At 45.8% G+C, this 15,680-nt stretch overlaps 1 pseudogene; it reads left to right on the top strand.

Annotated features, from left to right (window-relative positions):
- LOC139267038 (zinc finger protein 850-like) overlaps positions 1-11,837 on the top strand; it is a 63,080-nt pseudogene extending 51,243 nt beyond the window's left edge.
- The last annotated feature ends 3,843 nt before the right edge of the window (positions 11,838-15,680 follow it).

Raw genomic sequence — 15,680 nt, forward strand, 5'->3', positions numbered from 1 at the left:
GGTGGGGGCGGAGGGGAGACAGCGAGCCTGGGGCGGCGGGAGAGAAGGAGAGAGAGTGCGAGACTGTAATGGGGGGCGGGGGGGAGGAGAGAGAGCAATCCTGGGCGGGGGGGGGGGGGGTGAGGGGAAGAGAGCCGGAGTGGGAGTAGAGAGCCTGGGGCGGGTGGGGAGCTGGAGGGTGAGTGGGGGTGGGGTTGATCGTGGGGAGAGGGGGTGACGCCTGGGGGGCTGGGGTGGTGAGAGCTGGGGTGGGGGGGGGTGAAGAGAGCCTGGTGGGGGGGCTTGGAGGGAGCGAGCCTTTAGCGGGGTTGAGGGGAAAGATGCTTGAGGTGGGTGGGGTGTGAGAGGCTGGCGGGGCGGGGGAGTGTTGTGGGTTGGGAGGCTGGGGGGTTTGGGAGGAGAGAGCCTGGGAATTGGGAGGGGGAGAGAGAGCCTGAGCGGGGGAGGGAGGGAAGAATTTCCTTCTCATTTCTGTTTTAAATGGGCGACCCCTTATTCTTAAACTATGCCCCCTAGTTCTAGATTTCCCCACGAGGGGAAACATCCTCTCTGCATCTACCCTGTCAAGCCCCCTCATACATTTCAATAAGATCACCTCTCATTCTTCGAAACTCCAATGAGCATAGGTCCAACCTGCTCGATCTTTCTTCATAAGACAACGCTTCATCTCAGGAATCAACCTCGTGGACCTTCTCTGAACTGCCTCCAATGCAAGTATATTTTTCCTTAAATACGGAGATCAAAACTGCACGCAGTACTCCAGGTGTGGTCTCACCAATACCCTGTACAGTTGTAGCAGGACTTCCCTGCTTTTATACTCCATCCCCCTTGCAATAAAGGCCAACATTCCATTTATTCCTGATTACTTGCTGTACCTCCATACTAACTGTTTGTGTTTCATGTACAAAGACCCCCAGGTCCCTCTGTACCTCACCATTATGTAATCTCTCCCCATTTAAATAATAATGTGCTTTTTGATTGTTCCTACCAAAGTGGATAACCACACATTTTCCCGCATTATACTCCATCTGCCAGATTTATGCCCACTCACTTAGCCTACTTATATCCCTTTGCAGATTCCTTGCGTTCTCCTCACAACTTGCTTTCCCGCAAATTTGGCTACATTATACTCGGTCCCTTCATCCACGTCATTAATATAGATTGTAAATAGTTGCGGCCCCAACACTGATCCCTGTGGCATCCCACTAGTTACTGATTGCCAACCTGAAAATGATCCATTTATCCCGACTCTCTGCTTTCTGTTAGTTAGCCAATCCTCTATCCATGCCCAACTCACTGAGCTCTTGTGCAGTAACTTTTTACATGGCACCTTATTGAACGCCTTCTGGAAATCCAACTACACATCATCTACTGGTTCCCGTTTATCTACCCTGCTCGTTACATCCTCAAAAAACTCCATAAAATTTGTCAAACATGATTTCCCTTTCATGAAACCATGCTGACTCTGCTTGACTGTATTATGATTTTCTAAATGTCACTACTTCCTTAATAATGGACTCTAGCATTTTCCCAATGACAGATGTTAGGCTAACTGGTCTATAGAGTCTCCTGCTTTCTGTCTCCCTCCTCTCTTAAATAGGGACGTTACATTTGTGGTAATCCAATCCACTGGGACCTCTTCAGAATCCAGGGAATTTTGTTAGATTATAACCAATGCATTCACTATCTCTGCAGCCACTTCTTTTCGGACCCTAGGATGCAGGCCATCAGGTCCAGGGGACTTGTCTGCCTTTAGTCCCATTAGTTTGCCTAGTACTTTTTCTCTAATGATAGTGATTGTTTGAAGTTCCCTCTCCTAATAGCCCATTGATTATCAATTATTGGGATGCTTTTAGTGTCTTCTACTGTGAAGCTTGATATAAAATATTTGTTCAAAGTCTCTGCCATTTCCCTATTTCCCATTATTAATTCCCTAGGCTCATCCTCTAAGGGACCAATGTTTACTTTAGCTACTCTCTTCCTTTTTATATACCTGTATGGAAATTTAGTCTAAGGCTTTCAGTGAAGGTGTTGATGATGGTTTGGAGTTCGACCTCCATAAGGCAAAGGTTCTCTACCAACCTGCCCCGCCACACAGCACTGCCCCCCGATTATCACAACGAGGCCATGGACAACATGGATTATTTTCCATACCTCGGGAGCCGACTGTCAACAAGGGCAGAAGTCGATAACCAATCCAACACTGCCTTCAGTGTGCCAGTGTAGCCTTCGGTTATCCGAGGAAGAGAGTGTTTGAAGACCAGGACCTCAGACCCGGCACTAAGCTCATGGTCTACAGAGCAGTAGTGATAACCGCCCTCCTATATGATTCAGAGATATGGATTATGTCCAGCAAGCGGCTCAAAGCACTGGAGAAATACCACCAACGCTGCCTCCGCAAGATCCTGCAATCCATTGGCAGGATAGGCACACCAACTCAAGCCAACATCTCCAGCATTGAAGCATTGACCACGCTCGATCAGCTCCAATGGACGGACCCCATCATCCGCATGCCCGATACTAGACTCCCAAAACAAGTGCTCTACTCAGAGCTCCGACACAGCAAGCGAGTCCCCGGTGGGCAGAGGAAATGTTTCAAGGACACCCTCAATGCCTGCTTGAAAAAGTCCAACATCCCCACTGACATCCGGGAATCCCCGGCCCAAGACTGCACAAAGTGGAGGTTCTCCACATCCGGGAGGTGGCGAACATCTCGAGTCTCTTCACCGAGAGCAAGCTAAAGCCAAGTGCAGACCGTGGAAGGAGCACATGATAACCCAAGCACCCCACCCACCCGTCCCTTCAACCACCATCTGCCCGTGACAGAGACTGTAGGTCCCGCATTGGACTCATCAGTTACCTGAGAACTCATAGTGTCGAAGCAAGTCATCCTCAACTCCGAGGGACTTCCTAAGAAGAGAAGATATTCCTGTAGAAGCTCTTGCTGTCTATTTTTATATTTTTTGCTAGTTTACTCTCATAAACTATCTTCTCTCTCTTTATTTTCTTTTAGTCGTCTTTGCTGGTTTCTAAAAATTTCCCAATCCTCTGGCATTCCACTATTCTTCGCAACCCCCTCACAGAGAGTAGGGGTGAAAAAGAAGTTGGGGTGAGGGGGGGGGCGGTTGGAGAGTAGGAGTGAAAGAGAAGTTGGGATGAAAGAGGAGTTGGGGTGAGGGGGGGGTGGTTGGAGAGTAGGAGTGAAAGAGAAGTTGGGATGAAAGAGAAGTTGGGATGAAAGAGGAGTTGGGATGAAAGAGAAGTTGGGATGAAAGAGAAGTTGGGATGAAAGAGAAGTTGGGATGAAAGAGGAGTTGGGGTGATGGGGGTTGCAGAGGAATTATAATGTAGGAAATGCAGCAGCTGATTTGTGCTCAGCAAGATTCCACAGAAAGCCATGTAATGACGAGAGAATCCGTTCCCAGTGATGTTAGTTGAGGGATACACGTTGTCCAGGGCACCGGGTTGAATTCTACCTGTTCTTCATCAGAATCGTGGCCATGGTCTCTTTAACGCCCAACTTAGGAGGCTCGACGGGGTTTAATATCTCATCTGAAAGACAACACCTCTGACAGTGCAGCACTCACTCTGTATTGGCACCTGGAGCCTCGGCCTAGATTATATGCTCGGGTCTGTGGATTGGGAATTGAACCCAGGGGCGAGAGTGTTACCATTGAGCCAAAGCTGACATGATCTGTTCCCTGTTCCCATTACACTGGACCATGCCTGTGTTATTACACTAACCCCACCCATTCATACTGCAGTGGGCCTTGACTCTGTTATTAGATATTAGGCAAAGCATTTGCTACAACAAAAACAACCAGAACTTACATTAATACATGGTATTTAACACAGTGAAACATCTCACGATGCTGAACAAGGTTGATATCAATAAAAAAAAACATTTTTGACACTGATCCACTGAAAATGATATCAGGACAGATTACCAAAAGGTTAATCAAAGAGTTAGTTTTTAAGAAGAATCTTAAAGATGGCGATGTGAAGGTTTAGGGGGGAATTCCAGAGCTTGGAGCCTCAGCATCTGAAGGCACGGCCGCCAATGGTGGAGCAATTAAAATCGGGGTTCACAAGAGGACATATCTGGAGGAGTGCAGGGAACTCGGAGGGTTGTGAGGCTGGAGGAGATCACAGAGATAGGGAGGAGCGAGGGGGAGTCGTGGGGCTGGAGATACAGAGATAGGGAGGGGCGAGGGGGAGACGTGGGGCTGGAGGAGATCACAGAGATAGGGAGGGGCGAGGGGTGTGGGACTGGAGGAGATTACAGAGATAGGGAGGAGCGAGGGGGAGTCGTGGGGCTGGAGATTACAGAGATAGGGAGGGGCGAGGGGGAGTCGGGCTGGAGATACAGAGATAGGGAGGGGCGAGAGGGAGTCGGGCTGGAGATACAGAGATAGGGAGGAGCGAGGGGGAGTCGTGGGACTGGAGATTACAGAGATAGGGAGGGGCGAGGGGGAGTCGTGGGACTGGAGATTACAGAGATAGGGAGGGGCGAGGGGGAGTCGTGGGGCTGGAGATACAGAGATAGGGAGGGGCGAGGGGTGGTTGTGGGGATGGAGATCACAGAGATAGGGAGGAGCGAGGGGGAGTCGTGGGGCTGGAGATACAGAGATAGGGAGGGGCGAGGGGGAGTCGGGCTGGAGATCACAGAGATAGGGAGGGGCGAGGGGGAGTCGGGCTGGAGATACAGAGATAGGGAGGGGCGAGGGGGAGTTGTGGGCATGGAGATCACAGAGATAGGGAGGGGCGAGGGGGAGTCGGGCTGGAGATACAGAGATAGGGAGGGGCGAGGGGTGGTTGTGGGGATGGAGATCACAGAGATAGGGAGGGGCGAGGGGGAGTCGTGTGGCTGGAGATTAGAGATAGGGAGGGGCTAGGGGGAGTCGTGGAGCTGGAGGAGATTACAGAGGTAGGGAGGGGCGAGGGGGAGTCGTGGAGCTGGAGGAGATTACAGAGATAGGGAGGGGCGAGGGGGAGTCGTGGGGCTGGAGGAGATTACAGAGATAGGGAGGGGCGAGGGGTATGGGACTTGAGGAGATTACAGAGATAGGGAGGGGTGAGGGGGAGTCGGGCTGGAGATTACAGAGATAGGGAGGGGCGAGGGGGAGTCGGGCTGGAGATTACAGAGATAGGGAGGGGCGAGGGGGAGTCGTGGGACTGGAGGAGATTACAGAGATAGGGAGGGGCTAGGGGGAGTCGTGGGGCTGGAGATTACAGAGATAGGGAGGGGCGAGGGGGAGTCGTGGGACTGGAGATTACAGAGATAGGGAGGGGCGAGGGGGAGTCGTGGGACTGGAGATTACAGAGATAGGGAGGGGCGAGGGGGAGTCGTGGGACTGGAGATTACAGAGATAGGGAGGGGCGAGGGGGAGTCGTGGGACTGGAGATTACAGAGATAGGGAGGGGCGAGGGGGAGTCGTGGGACTGGAGATTACAGAGATAGGGAGGGGCGAGGGGGAGTTGTGGGACTGGAGGAGATTACAGAGATAGGGAGGGGCGAGGGGGAGTCGTGGGGCTGGAGATTACAGAGATAGGGAGGGGCGAGGGGGAGTCGTGGGACTGGAGATTACAGAGATAGGGAGGGGCGAGGGGGAGTCGGGCTGGAGATACAGAGATAGGGAGGGCGAGGGGGAGTCGTGGGGCTGGAGGAGATTACAGAGATAGGGAGGGGCGAGGGGGAGTCGTGGGACTGGAGGAGATTACAGAGATAGGGAGGGGCGAGGGGGAGTCGTGGAACTGGAGGAGATTACAGAGATAGGGAGGGGCGAGGGGTGTGGGACTTGAGGAGATTACAGAGATAGGGAGGGGCGAGGCCATGGAGAATTTTGAAACCAATTATGAGAATTTAAAATGGAGGCATTGCTTAACCGGGGCCAATGTCGGTCAGTGAGCACTGGGGTGATTCTGAATGAGATTATAGCAATAGACCCTGACTTGCACACACTGTTAGATGAGCCCAATCCTGGTTTTGCTGCAGTAGATACTGCCTGTATGATCATCACACTAGATCCAGCATTGTGCTCAGTATAACACTCGAGTCTGTCTGTTATTATTGGATCAGGCACTGTCTTTGTTACTCTCACAGTGGGCCATGCCTGTGCTATCATTAGTCTGGACCCGGTCCCTACTTATAAGAGATCCTGACTCTGGAATTGTTATTCTAGACCTGGCTTTTGTTATTAGAAAAGTAACCTGCCCCTGTTATTCCAGTTCGAGTGCACGCCTCTAGTTTATAACTCGAGGACTTGTCTCTGTTGTATACAATAGAGTATGTTTCTGGTATTGTTAAAGTTGACCCGGCTTCTGTTAGTGTTACACTATCACCTTGTTCAGTTATTATTGCAAAAGAACTGTTTCAATTATTAAAGACTTGTTTCTAGTGTAAAACTAGGCCCTATCTCAGTTGATACTGTACTAGACAGGGCCTCTGTTTATATTACACTAGACAGGGTCTCTGTTTATATTACTCTAGACCCTGTCTCTGTTTACATTACTCTAGACCCTGTCTCTGTTTATATTGCACTAGACCCTGTCCCTGTTTATATTACACTCGACCCTGTCTCTGTTTATATTACACTAGACCCTGTCTCTGTTTATATTACACTAGACCCTGTCTCTGTTTATATTACACTAGACCCTGTCTCTGTTTACATTACACTAGACCCTGTCTCTGTTTATATTACATTAGACCCTGTCTCTGTTTATATTACACTAGACCCTGTCTCTGTTTATATTACATTAGACCCTGTCTCTGTTTATATTACACTAGACCCTGTCTCTGTTTATATTACACTAGACCCTGTCCCTGTTTATATTACACTAGACCCTGTCTCTGTTTATATTGCACTAGACCCTGTCTCTGTTTATATTACATTAGACCCTGTCTCTGTTTATATTACACTAGACCCTGTCCCTGTTTATATTACACTAGACCCTGTCTCTGTTTACATTACACTAGACCCTGTCTCTGTTTATATTACATTAGACCCTGTCTCTGTTTATATTACACTAGACCCTGTCTCTGTTTATATTACACTAGACCCTGTCCCTGTTTATATTACACTAGACCCTGTCTCTGTTTATATTGCACTAGACCCTGTCTCTGTTTACATTACACTAGACCCTGTCTCTGTTTATATTACACTAGACCCTGTCTCTGTTTATATTACACTAGACCCTGTCTCTGTTTACATTACACTAGACCCTGTCTCTGTTTATATTACACTGGACCCTGTCTCTGTTTATATTACACTAGACCCTGTCTCTGTTTATATTACACTGGACCCTGTCTCTGTTTATATTACACTGGACCCTGTCTCTGTTTATATTACAGTAGATGCTGTCTCTGTTTATATTACACGAGACCCTGTCTCTGTTTATATTACAGTAGATGCTGTCTGTTTATATTACAGTAGATGCTGTCTCTGTTTATATTACACGAGACCCTGTCTCTGTTTATATTACAGTAGATGCTGTCTCTGTTTATATTACACGAGACCCTGTCTCTGTTTATATTACAGTAGATGCTGTCTCTGTTTATATTACAGTAGATGCTGTCTCTGTTTATATTACACGAGACCCTGTCTCTGTTTATATTACAGTAGATGCTGTCTCTGTTTATATTACACTAGACCCTGTCTCTGTTTATATTACTCTAGACCCTGTCTGTTTATATTACACTAGACCCTGTTCCTGTTTATATTACACTCGACCCTGTCTCTGTTTATATTACACTAGACCTTGTCTCTGTTTATATTACACTAGGCCCTGTCTCTGTTTATATTACACTAGACCCTGTCTCTGTTTATATTACACTGGATCCTGTCTCTGTTTATATTACACTAGACCCTGTCTCTGTTTATATTACACTAGACCCTATCTCTGTTTATGTTACACTAGACCCTGTCTCTGTATTACAGTAGACCCTGTCTCTGTTTATATTACACTAGACCCTGTCTCTGTTTATATTACACTAGACCCTGTCCCTGTTTATATTGCACTAGACCCTGTCTCTGTTTATATTACACTAGACCCTGTCTCTGTTTATATTACACTAGACCCTGTCTCTGTTTACATTACACTAGACCCTGTCTCTGTTTATATTACACTAGACCCTGTCTCTGTTTATATTACACTAGACCCTGTCTCTGTTTATATTACACTAGACCCTGTCTCTGTTTACATTACACTAGACCCTGTCTCTGTTTATATTGCACTAGACCCTGTCTCTGTTTACATTACACTAGACCCTGTCTCTGTTTATATTACACTGGACCCTGTCTCTGTTTATATTACACTAGACCCTGTCTCTGTTTATATTACACTAGACCCTGTCTCTGTTTATATTACAGTAGACGCTGTCTCTGTTTATATTACACTAGACCTTGTCTCTGTTTATATTACACTAGGCCCTGTCTCTGTTTATATTACACTAGACCCTGTCTCTGTTTATATTACACTGGATCCTGTCTCTGTTTATATTACACTAGACCCTGTCTCTGTTTATATTACACTAGACCCTGTCTCTGTTTATATTACACTGGATCCTGTCTCTGTTTATATTACACTAGACCCTGTCTCTGTTTATATTACACTAGACCCTATCTCTGTTTATGCCTGTCTCTGTTTGTATTACAGTAGACCCTGTCTCTGTTTATATTACACTAGACCCTGTCTCTGTTTATATTACACTAGACCCTGTCTTCTGTTTGTATTACACTAGACCCTGTCTCTGTTTGTATTACACTAGACCCTGTCTCTGTTTGTATTACAGTAGACCCTGTCTCTGTTTATATTACACTAGACCCTGTCTCTGTTTATATTACACTAGACCCTGTCTTCTGTTTGTATTACACTAGACCCTGTCTCTGTTTGTATTACACTAGGCCCTGTCTCTGTTTATATTACACTAGACCCTGTCTCTGTTTGTATTACACTAGACCCTGTCTCTGTTTATGTTACACTAGACCCTGTCTCTGTTTATATTACACTAGACCCTGTCTTCTGTTTGTATTACACTAGACCCTGTCTCTGTTTATATTACACTAGACCCTGTCTCTGTTTGTATTACACTAGACCCTGTCTCTGTTTATATTACACTAGACCCTGTCTCTGTTTATATTACACTAGACCCTGTCTCTGTTTGTATTACACTAGACCCTGTCTCTGTTTATATTATAGTTTCTGTTTCTGTTTCTACTGCACAAGGCCCTGTCTCAGTTTATTTAAACTTGGCGCTGTATTAGTTATTGCGGCAGTTAACGATGGCCGCAAATATTGGAAGTGGTTGGGGAGTAAACAGTGAAAGTAACAGTCAGAAAAAAGACTGTGGAAACAGAAATAATTTCACTGGAGAGTTGCAAATATTTGATTCCTTTCCTAATGAACGACATAAGTCAGAGAATTACAGATTTATTATCCTCACGTCAGGTATAGGTACAGTTTCACTTTTACCATCACTTACTGCAATCATCACACACTGGAGGTAAATATCAGGACCTTCTATGTGATGGTAAGCTGATCACTGGACAATAAAGCGCAGAGATAGGTTGGTGGCTGCTCATTATCCTTGGGGTGATTTAATCCTCTTTCTCACTGAATACTGCGGACAGACATGGTCACCTTGGCAACGTAATGGCCAGTGTGACATCACTTTCTAAACAATAAAAGGACATAAAATACTGGAAAATAATTGCTGAAGATAATAATTTAACTCTGTGGTATTGAGTAGCGAACATTAAGAATGGTGTGTTTTGTTTACCCACAGACATTATATGTGTAGCAAAGACTCTGTGTGTTCTTTTCAGTTCTGCTTCACCTGAATTGTAAAACTAGCTGTGGTCTTTAGGACCCTGCGGCAGCCCATCCGGCAGGGCTTGCTGTGCCAGGATATAAAGAGACCGCATTCTGTTCCACCTCCCACTACCTGGGGAATGGGGCAGATATTTAAAGGGGCAGGAACTCTCCATTCACTGCCTATTTATACTTAAAGGAACGGTCCAGTTTATCTTCCAGTGTCGGAGGACTTCATGAACCGAGCTCCCATTAACAGTCGCTCCCTTCTGTATTGTGCACTGATTGTAAAGCTGTATATTTCAGGGGATTTGAGCCTTTCTAAAATATCTCACTGTGTTTGACGATCCATTTGACTTGCTTGTCTAATTTGGAACGACTTCAGAATTGTGCAGTGGTGACGAAGGTTTCGTTTATAGATGGAGTAAAATTTGATTCAGAATATTCTGTTCTAACCCTCCCCCAACCCGCCAAATTTTAGAACACACTGCAATATTGACCGGGAAGATCTCAAGTTCGGTCCTTGATCTGGGCTGTTAGTTGATTTCAGCCAAGGCAGCAGTTCAGGGTTTATAATTTTCCTCAGTATCACTGGGCTAAAATAAGTGTAAAAATCAGCCAGTGCCCCTGCTCTTGATACCAATCCAGTGACCTCATCTGCGAAGTGTGTGGATGTTATTTGAGGACAGGATTTGAGGCTGTGATGCCTACCACAGTGGAAATCCTGCTGGCACTCATTGAGTCGACGGACATTGAGGCACTAGAGGTTGACTAACGTCTGTGGAATTGCACCCAGCCGGATTCAGCACTTTCTGGAGAAAAACAATTTGCAGACGATAAAATTGAATGTTGATTTCAGACAGTAAGGATGGAGGGAGAGTGCATAGAATAAGGAATTTACAGCTTAGGAGGGACAGGAGGGGACAGAATGTTCTATAGAATCTAGAATTGTCTGTTCTGAATTTCTATCCTGTACTTAAAGTAACAATGTTTGTAACCACCCTCTATTTGCAGAGTATTAGAAGAGGAGGATCAGCAGCTGGGAAACTCAATCCAAACATCACATTAGATTTGACAGATTCCCCGGATTGATCAGGATCACCTTACCCGTCAGATCCTTCATGCACAGCCGGGGTTTCAGAGAGACGGCATTCTGCCCCCGAGTTGGCTGTGGTGCGGACGAGACTGTCATCCATCTCCTTTGGGATTGCCCCTTTGCAAGGCAGGTCGGGAAGGAGATGCAGTGGTTGCTGTCGAGGTTCATCCCGAGCAGCTCCGTAACACAGGACCCTGTGGTCTGCCGACTGTTCCCAGGGACGCACACCGAGACAGACATCATCTGCTGTTGGAGAGCCATCAACTCGGTGAAAGACGCACTTTGGTCTTCCCGAAACTTGTTGGTCTTCCAGAGCAAGGGGATATCCATGGCCGAGTGTTGCAGACTGGTGCAATCCAAGGTCCAGGAATACGTGCTGAGGGATGCACTAAAGATTGGTGCAGTCGCTGCAAAGGCACAGTGGGGGAAGAGCCACAGTTCAAGGCCCTTCTGCCACGGTAAACCCAAGGAATGGAATCAGACCCCCCTCGGGCTGTACTTGTTAATCTGCTTGTATACATAGAGCACCATGTACTGAAACACACCTGTATTGTGTCATGTATAATGAAAGTCTCTGCACTGTTTAGTAATCTGTAAAGAAATGTAAATGTATCCCCACCTGGTCAGTGTACTGCATTCATCTGCATAGTGCTACATGTAACATGATTCGTGATTGGAATTGAAATATATGCTGGAATCTAATGTAATCCTGTTCTCATCTGCTCCATGTAATACCCTCATTTGCACAGTACTACATGTAACGTGATTTACAGATTGTACTAAACTGTACCTTGAAATGAAATGTACGCTAGTGCATTGTATGGAACTGCTGTCAGCATCCAAACGAATTGTATGGAATTGCTGACCGCAAGATACTGAGCTATTTTCCAATGTATTGTGAAAATTTTATATGAATAAAGTATATTTTTGGAAAAAAAAAGGATCACCTTATCATCAACCTTTGTAAAAACACCGATCACAGCGGGGAGAAACAGGACACATGTTCTGTGTGTGGATGCACCTTCAACCAATCGTCTAGCCTGAGAGACTCGGGTGCCCACCTGAGTCAACACTGTAAATGTGAGCAGAGCGGGAATGGATGTAGCTGTGAGTTGGGTGGAAACACATCAGGGAGAGGGTGTTTACCAGCTGAGTGTGGAAAGAGATTCAGTCACTCATCTCACCAACTGACATTTGAGGAGTTACATAACAGATTTTCTCCTACCAATTGTCCATCCCTGTCTGGCGTAAAAATAAAATGGGGAAGGTGGCTCAACCGTGACCAACAAGGGAAATTAGGGATAGTGTTAAAACCAAGGAAGAGGCATATAAATTGGCCAGAAAAAGCAGAAAACCTGAGGACTGGGAGAAATTTAGAATTCGGCAGAGGAGGCCAAAAGGTTCAATTGGGAGGGGGAAAATAGAGTATGAGAGTATGCAGGGAACATAAAAACTGACTGCAAAAGCTTCGATAGATATGTGAAGAGAAAAAGATTAGTGAAGACAAATGCAGGTCCTTTGTAGTCAGAATCAGATGACTTTATAATGGGAACAAAGAAATGGCAGACCAATTGAACAAATATTTTGGTTCTGTCTTCACTGAGGAAGACACAAATATCCTTCCGGAAATTTTAGGGGACCGAGGTTCAGAAGGAGGAACTGAAGGAAATCCTTATTAGTCAGGAAATTGTGTTAGGGAAATTGATGGGATTGAAGGCCGATAAATCCCCGGGGCCTGATAGACTGCATCCCAGAGTACTTAAGGAAGTGGCACTAAAAATAGTGGATGCATTGGTGGTCATTTTCCAACATTCCATGGACTCTGGGTCAGTTCCTATGGATTGGAGAGTAGCTAATGTAACCCCACTTTTTTAAAAAGGAGGGAGAGAGACCTGACCTCAGTAGTGGGTAAAATGAATCAATTATAAAGATGGAATAGCAGCGTCTTTAGAAAATAGTGACAGGATCGGTACAAGTCAACATGGATTTAAGAAAGTGAAATTATGCTTGACAAATCTTCTAGAATTTTTTTGAGGATGTTACTAGTAGAGTGCACAAGGGAGAACCAGCGAATGCGGTGTATTTGAACTTTCAAAAGGCTTTTGACAAGGTCCCACACAAGAGATGAGTGTGCAAGATTAAAGCACATGGTATTGGGGGTAATGTATTGATGTTGATAGAGAACTGGTTGGCAGACAGGAAGCAAAGAGTAGGAATAAACGGGTCCTTTTCACAATGGCAGGCAGTGACTAGTGGGGTACCGCAAGGTTCAGTGCTGGGACCCAGCTATTTACAATATATATTAATGATTTAGATGAAGGAATTGAATGTAATATCTCCAAGTTTGCAGATGACACTAAGCTGGGTGGCAGTGTGAGCTGTGAGGAGGATGCTAATACGCTACAGGGTGACTTGGACAGGTTAGGTGAGTGGGCAAATACATGGCAAATGCAGTATAATGTGGATAAATGTGAGGTTATCTACTTTGGGGCAAAAAAAGGAAGGCGAATATTATCTGAATGGTGACAGATTAAGAAAAGGGGAGGTGCGACGAGACCTGGGTGTCATGGTACATCAGTCATTGAAGGGTGTCATGCAGGTACAGCAGGCGGTGAAGAAAACAAATGGCATGTTGGCCTTCATAGCGAGAGGATTTGAGTATAGGAGCAGGGAGGTCTTACTGCAATGGTCCAAGGCCTTGGTGAGGCCACACCTTGAATATTGTGTATAGTTTTGGTCTCCTAATCTGAGAAAGGACATTCTTGCTATTGAGGGAGTGCAGCGAAGGTTCACCAGACTGATTCCCGGGATGGCAGGACTGACATATGAAGAAAGACTGGATCGACTAGGCTTATATTCGCTGGAATTTAGAAGAATGAGAGGGAATCTCATCGAAACATATAAAATTCTGACGGGATTGGACAGGTTAGATGCAGAAAGAATGTACGCGATGTTGGGGAAGTCCAGAACCAGGGGTCACATAGAAAATGGAAACATAGAAAATAGGTGCAGGAGGAGGCCAGTTGGCCCTTCGAGCCTGCACCACCATTCAATAAGATCATGGCTGATCATTCACCTCAGTACCCCTTTCCTGCTTTCTCTTCAAACCCCTTGATCCTTTTAGCCATAAGGGCCATATCTAACTCCCCCTTGAATATATCCAATGAATTGGTATCAACAACTCTCTGCGGTAGGGAATTCCACGGGTAAACACTCAGAGAGTGTTTCTCCTCATCTCAGTCCTAAATGGCTTCACCCTTACCCTTCGACTATGTCCCCTGGTTCTGGACTTCCCCAACATCGGGAACATTCTTCCTGCATCTAACCTGTCCAGTCCCGTCAGAATTTTATATGTTTCTATGAGATCCCCTCTCATCCTTCTAAACTCCAGTGAATACAGGCCCAGTCGATCCAGTCTCTCCTCATATGTCAGTCCTACCATCCCGGGAATCAGTCTGGTGAACCTTCGCTGCACTCCTTCAATAGCAAGAACGTCCTGCCTCAGATTAGGAGAGCAAAACTGAACACAATATTCCAGGTGAGGCCTCACTAAGGCCCTGTACAACTGCAGTAAGACCTCCCTGCTCCTATACTCAAATCCCCTAGCTATGAAGGCCAACCATTTGCCTTCTTCACCACCTGCTGTACCTGCATGACAACTTTCAATGACTGATGAACCATGACACCCAGGTCTCGCTGCACCTCCCCTTTTCCTAATCTGCCACCATTCAGAAAATATTCTGCCTTCGTGTTTTTGCCCCCAAAGTGAATAACTTCACATTTATCCATGTTTTACTGCATCTGCCACGTGTTTCCCTGTTAGATCTCTTAATTTCCAATGAAACACGAACTCCGATGGTAGTTTTAACTTTTTAATCTTGGCAGAGAGCAACAAACTTCTTGGCTTCAAGCCAGGTCTTTGTTCTTACTGAGACACATGGTCCAAATGGCTGTATTTTATACCTGGATCAATTTACAGAAAAGAACTCGCCTTCTTTGACCTTATTGGCTCACTACCCAAGGTCCGAAAATGTCAAGTTGATTGATGAGTTAATGCAACATGCCGAACTGCATGTAGCAGCCTTGACTTGGGGGTCTGTGAATTTTCACAGTCTGTCTAAATGAGCCTGTTTGAATACTCTATCATTCCCACTCACCTAAACTGTCCAAGTCACCCTGCCACCTTTTACATCCTCCTCACAGCTCACACTGCTACCCAGCTTAGTGTCATCTGCAAACTTGGCGATATTACACTCAATTCCCTCATCCAAATCATCAATGTATATTGTAAATAGCTGGGGTCCCAGCACTGAGCCTTGCGGTACCCCACTAGTCACTGCCTGCCATTCTGAAAAAGATGCATTTATCCCGACTCTCTGCTTCCTGTCTGCCAACCAGTTCTCTATCCACATCAGTACATTACCATGTGCTTTCATTTTGCACAACAATCTCTTGTGTGGGACCTTGTCAAAAGCCTTTTGAAAGTCCAAATACACCACATCTACTAGTTCTCCCTTGTCCATTCTACCAATTACATCCTCAAAAAATTCTAGAAGATTTGTCAAGCAGGATTTCCCCTTCATAAATCCACACTGATTTGGACCGATCCTGTTACTGCTTTCCAAATGTGCTGCTATTTCATCTTTAATAATTGATTCCAACATTTTCCCCACCACTGATGTCAGGCTAACCGGTCTATAATTACCCGTTTTCTCTCTCCCTCCTTTCTTAAAAAGTGGTGTTACATTAGCTACCCTCCAGTCCATAGGAACTG

This window comes from Pristiophorus japonicus, chromosome 7 (assembly GCF_044704955.1).
Source record: "Pristiophorus japonicus isolate sPriJap1 chromosome 7, sPriJap1.hap1, whole genome shotgun sequence".
Lineage (NCBI taxonomy): Eukaryota > Metazoa > Chordata > Chondrichthyes > Pristiophoridae > Pristiophorus > Pristiophorus japonicus.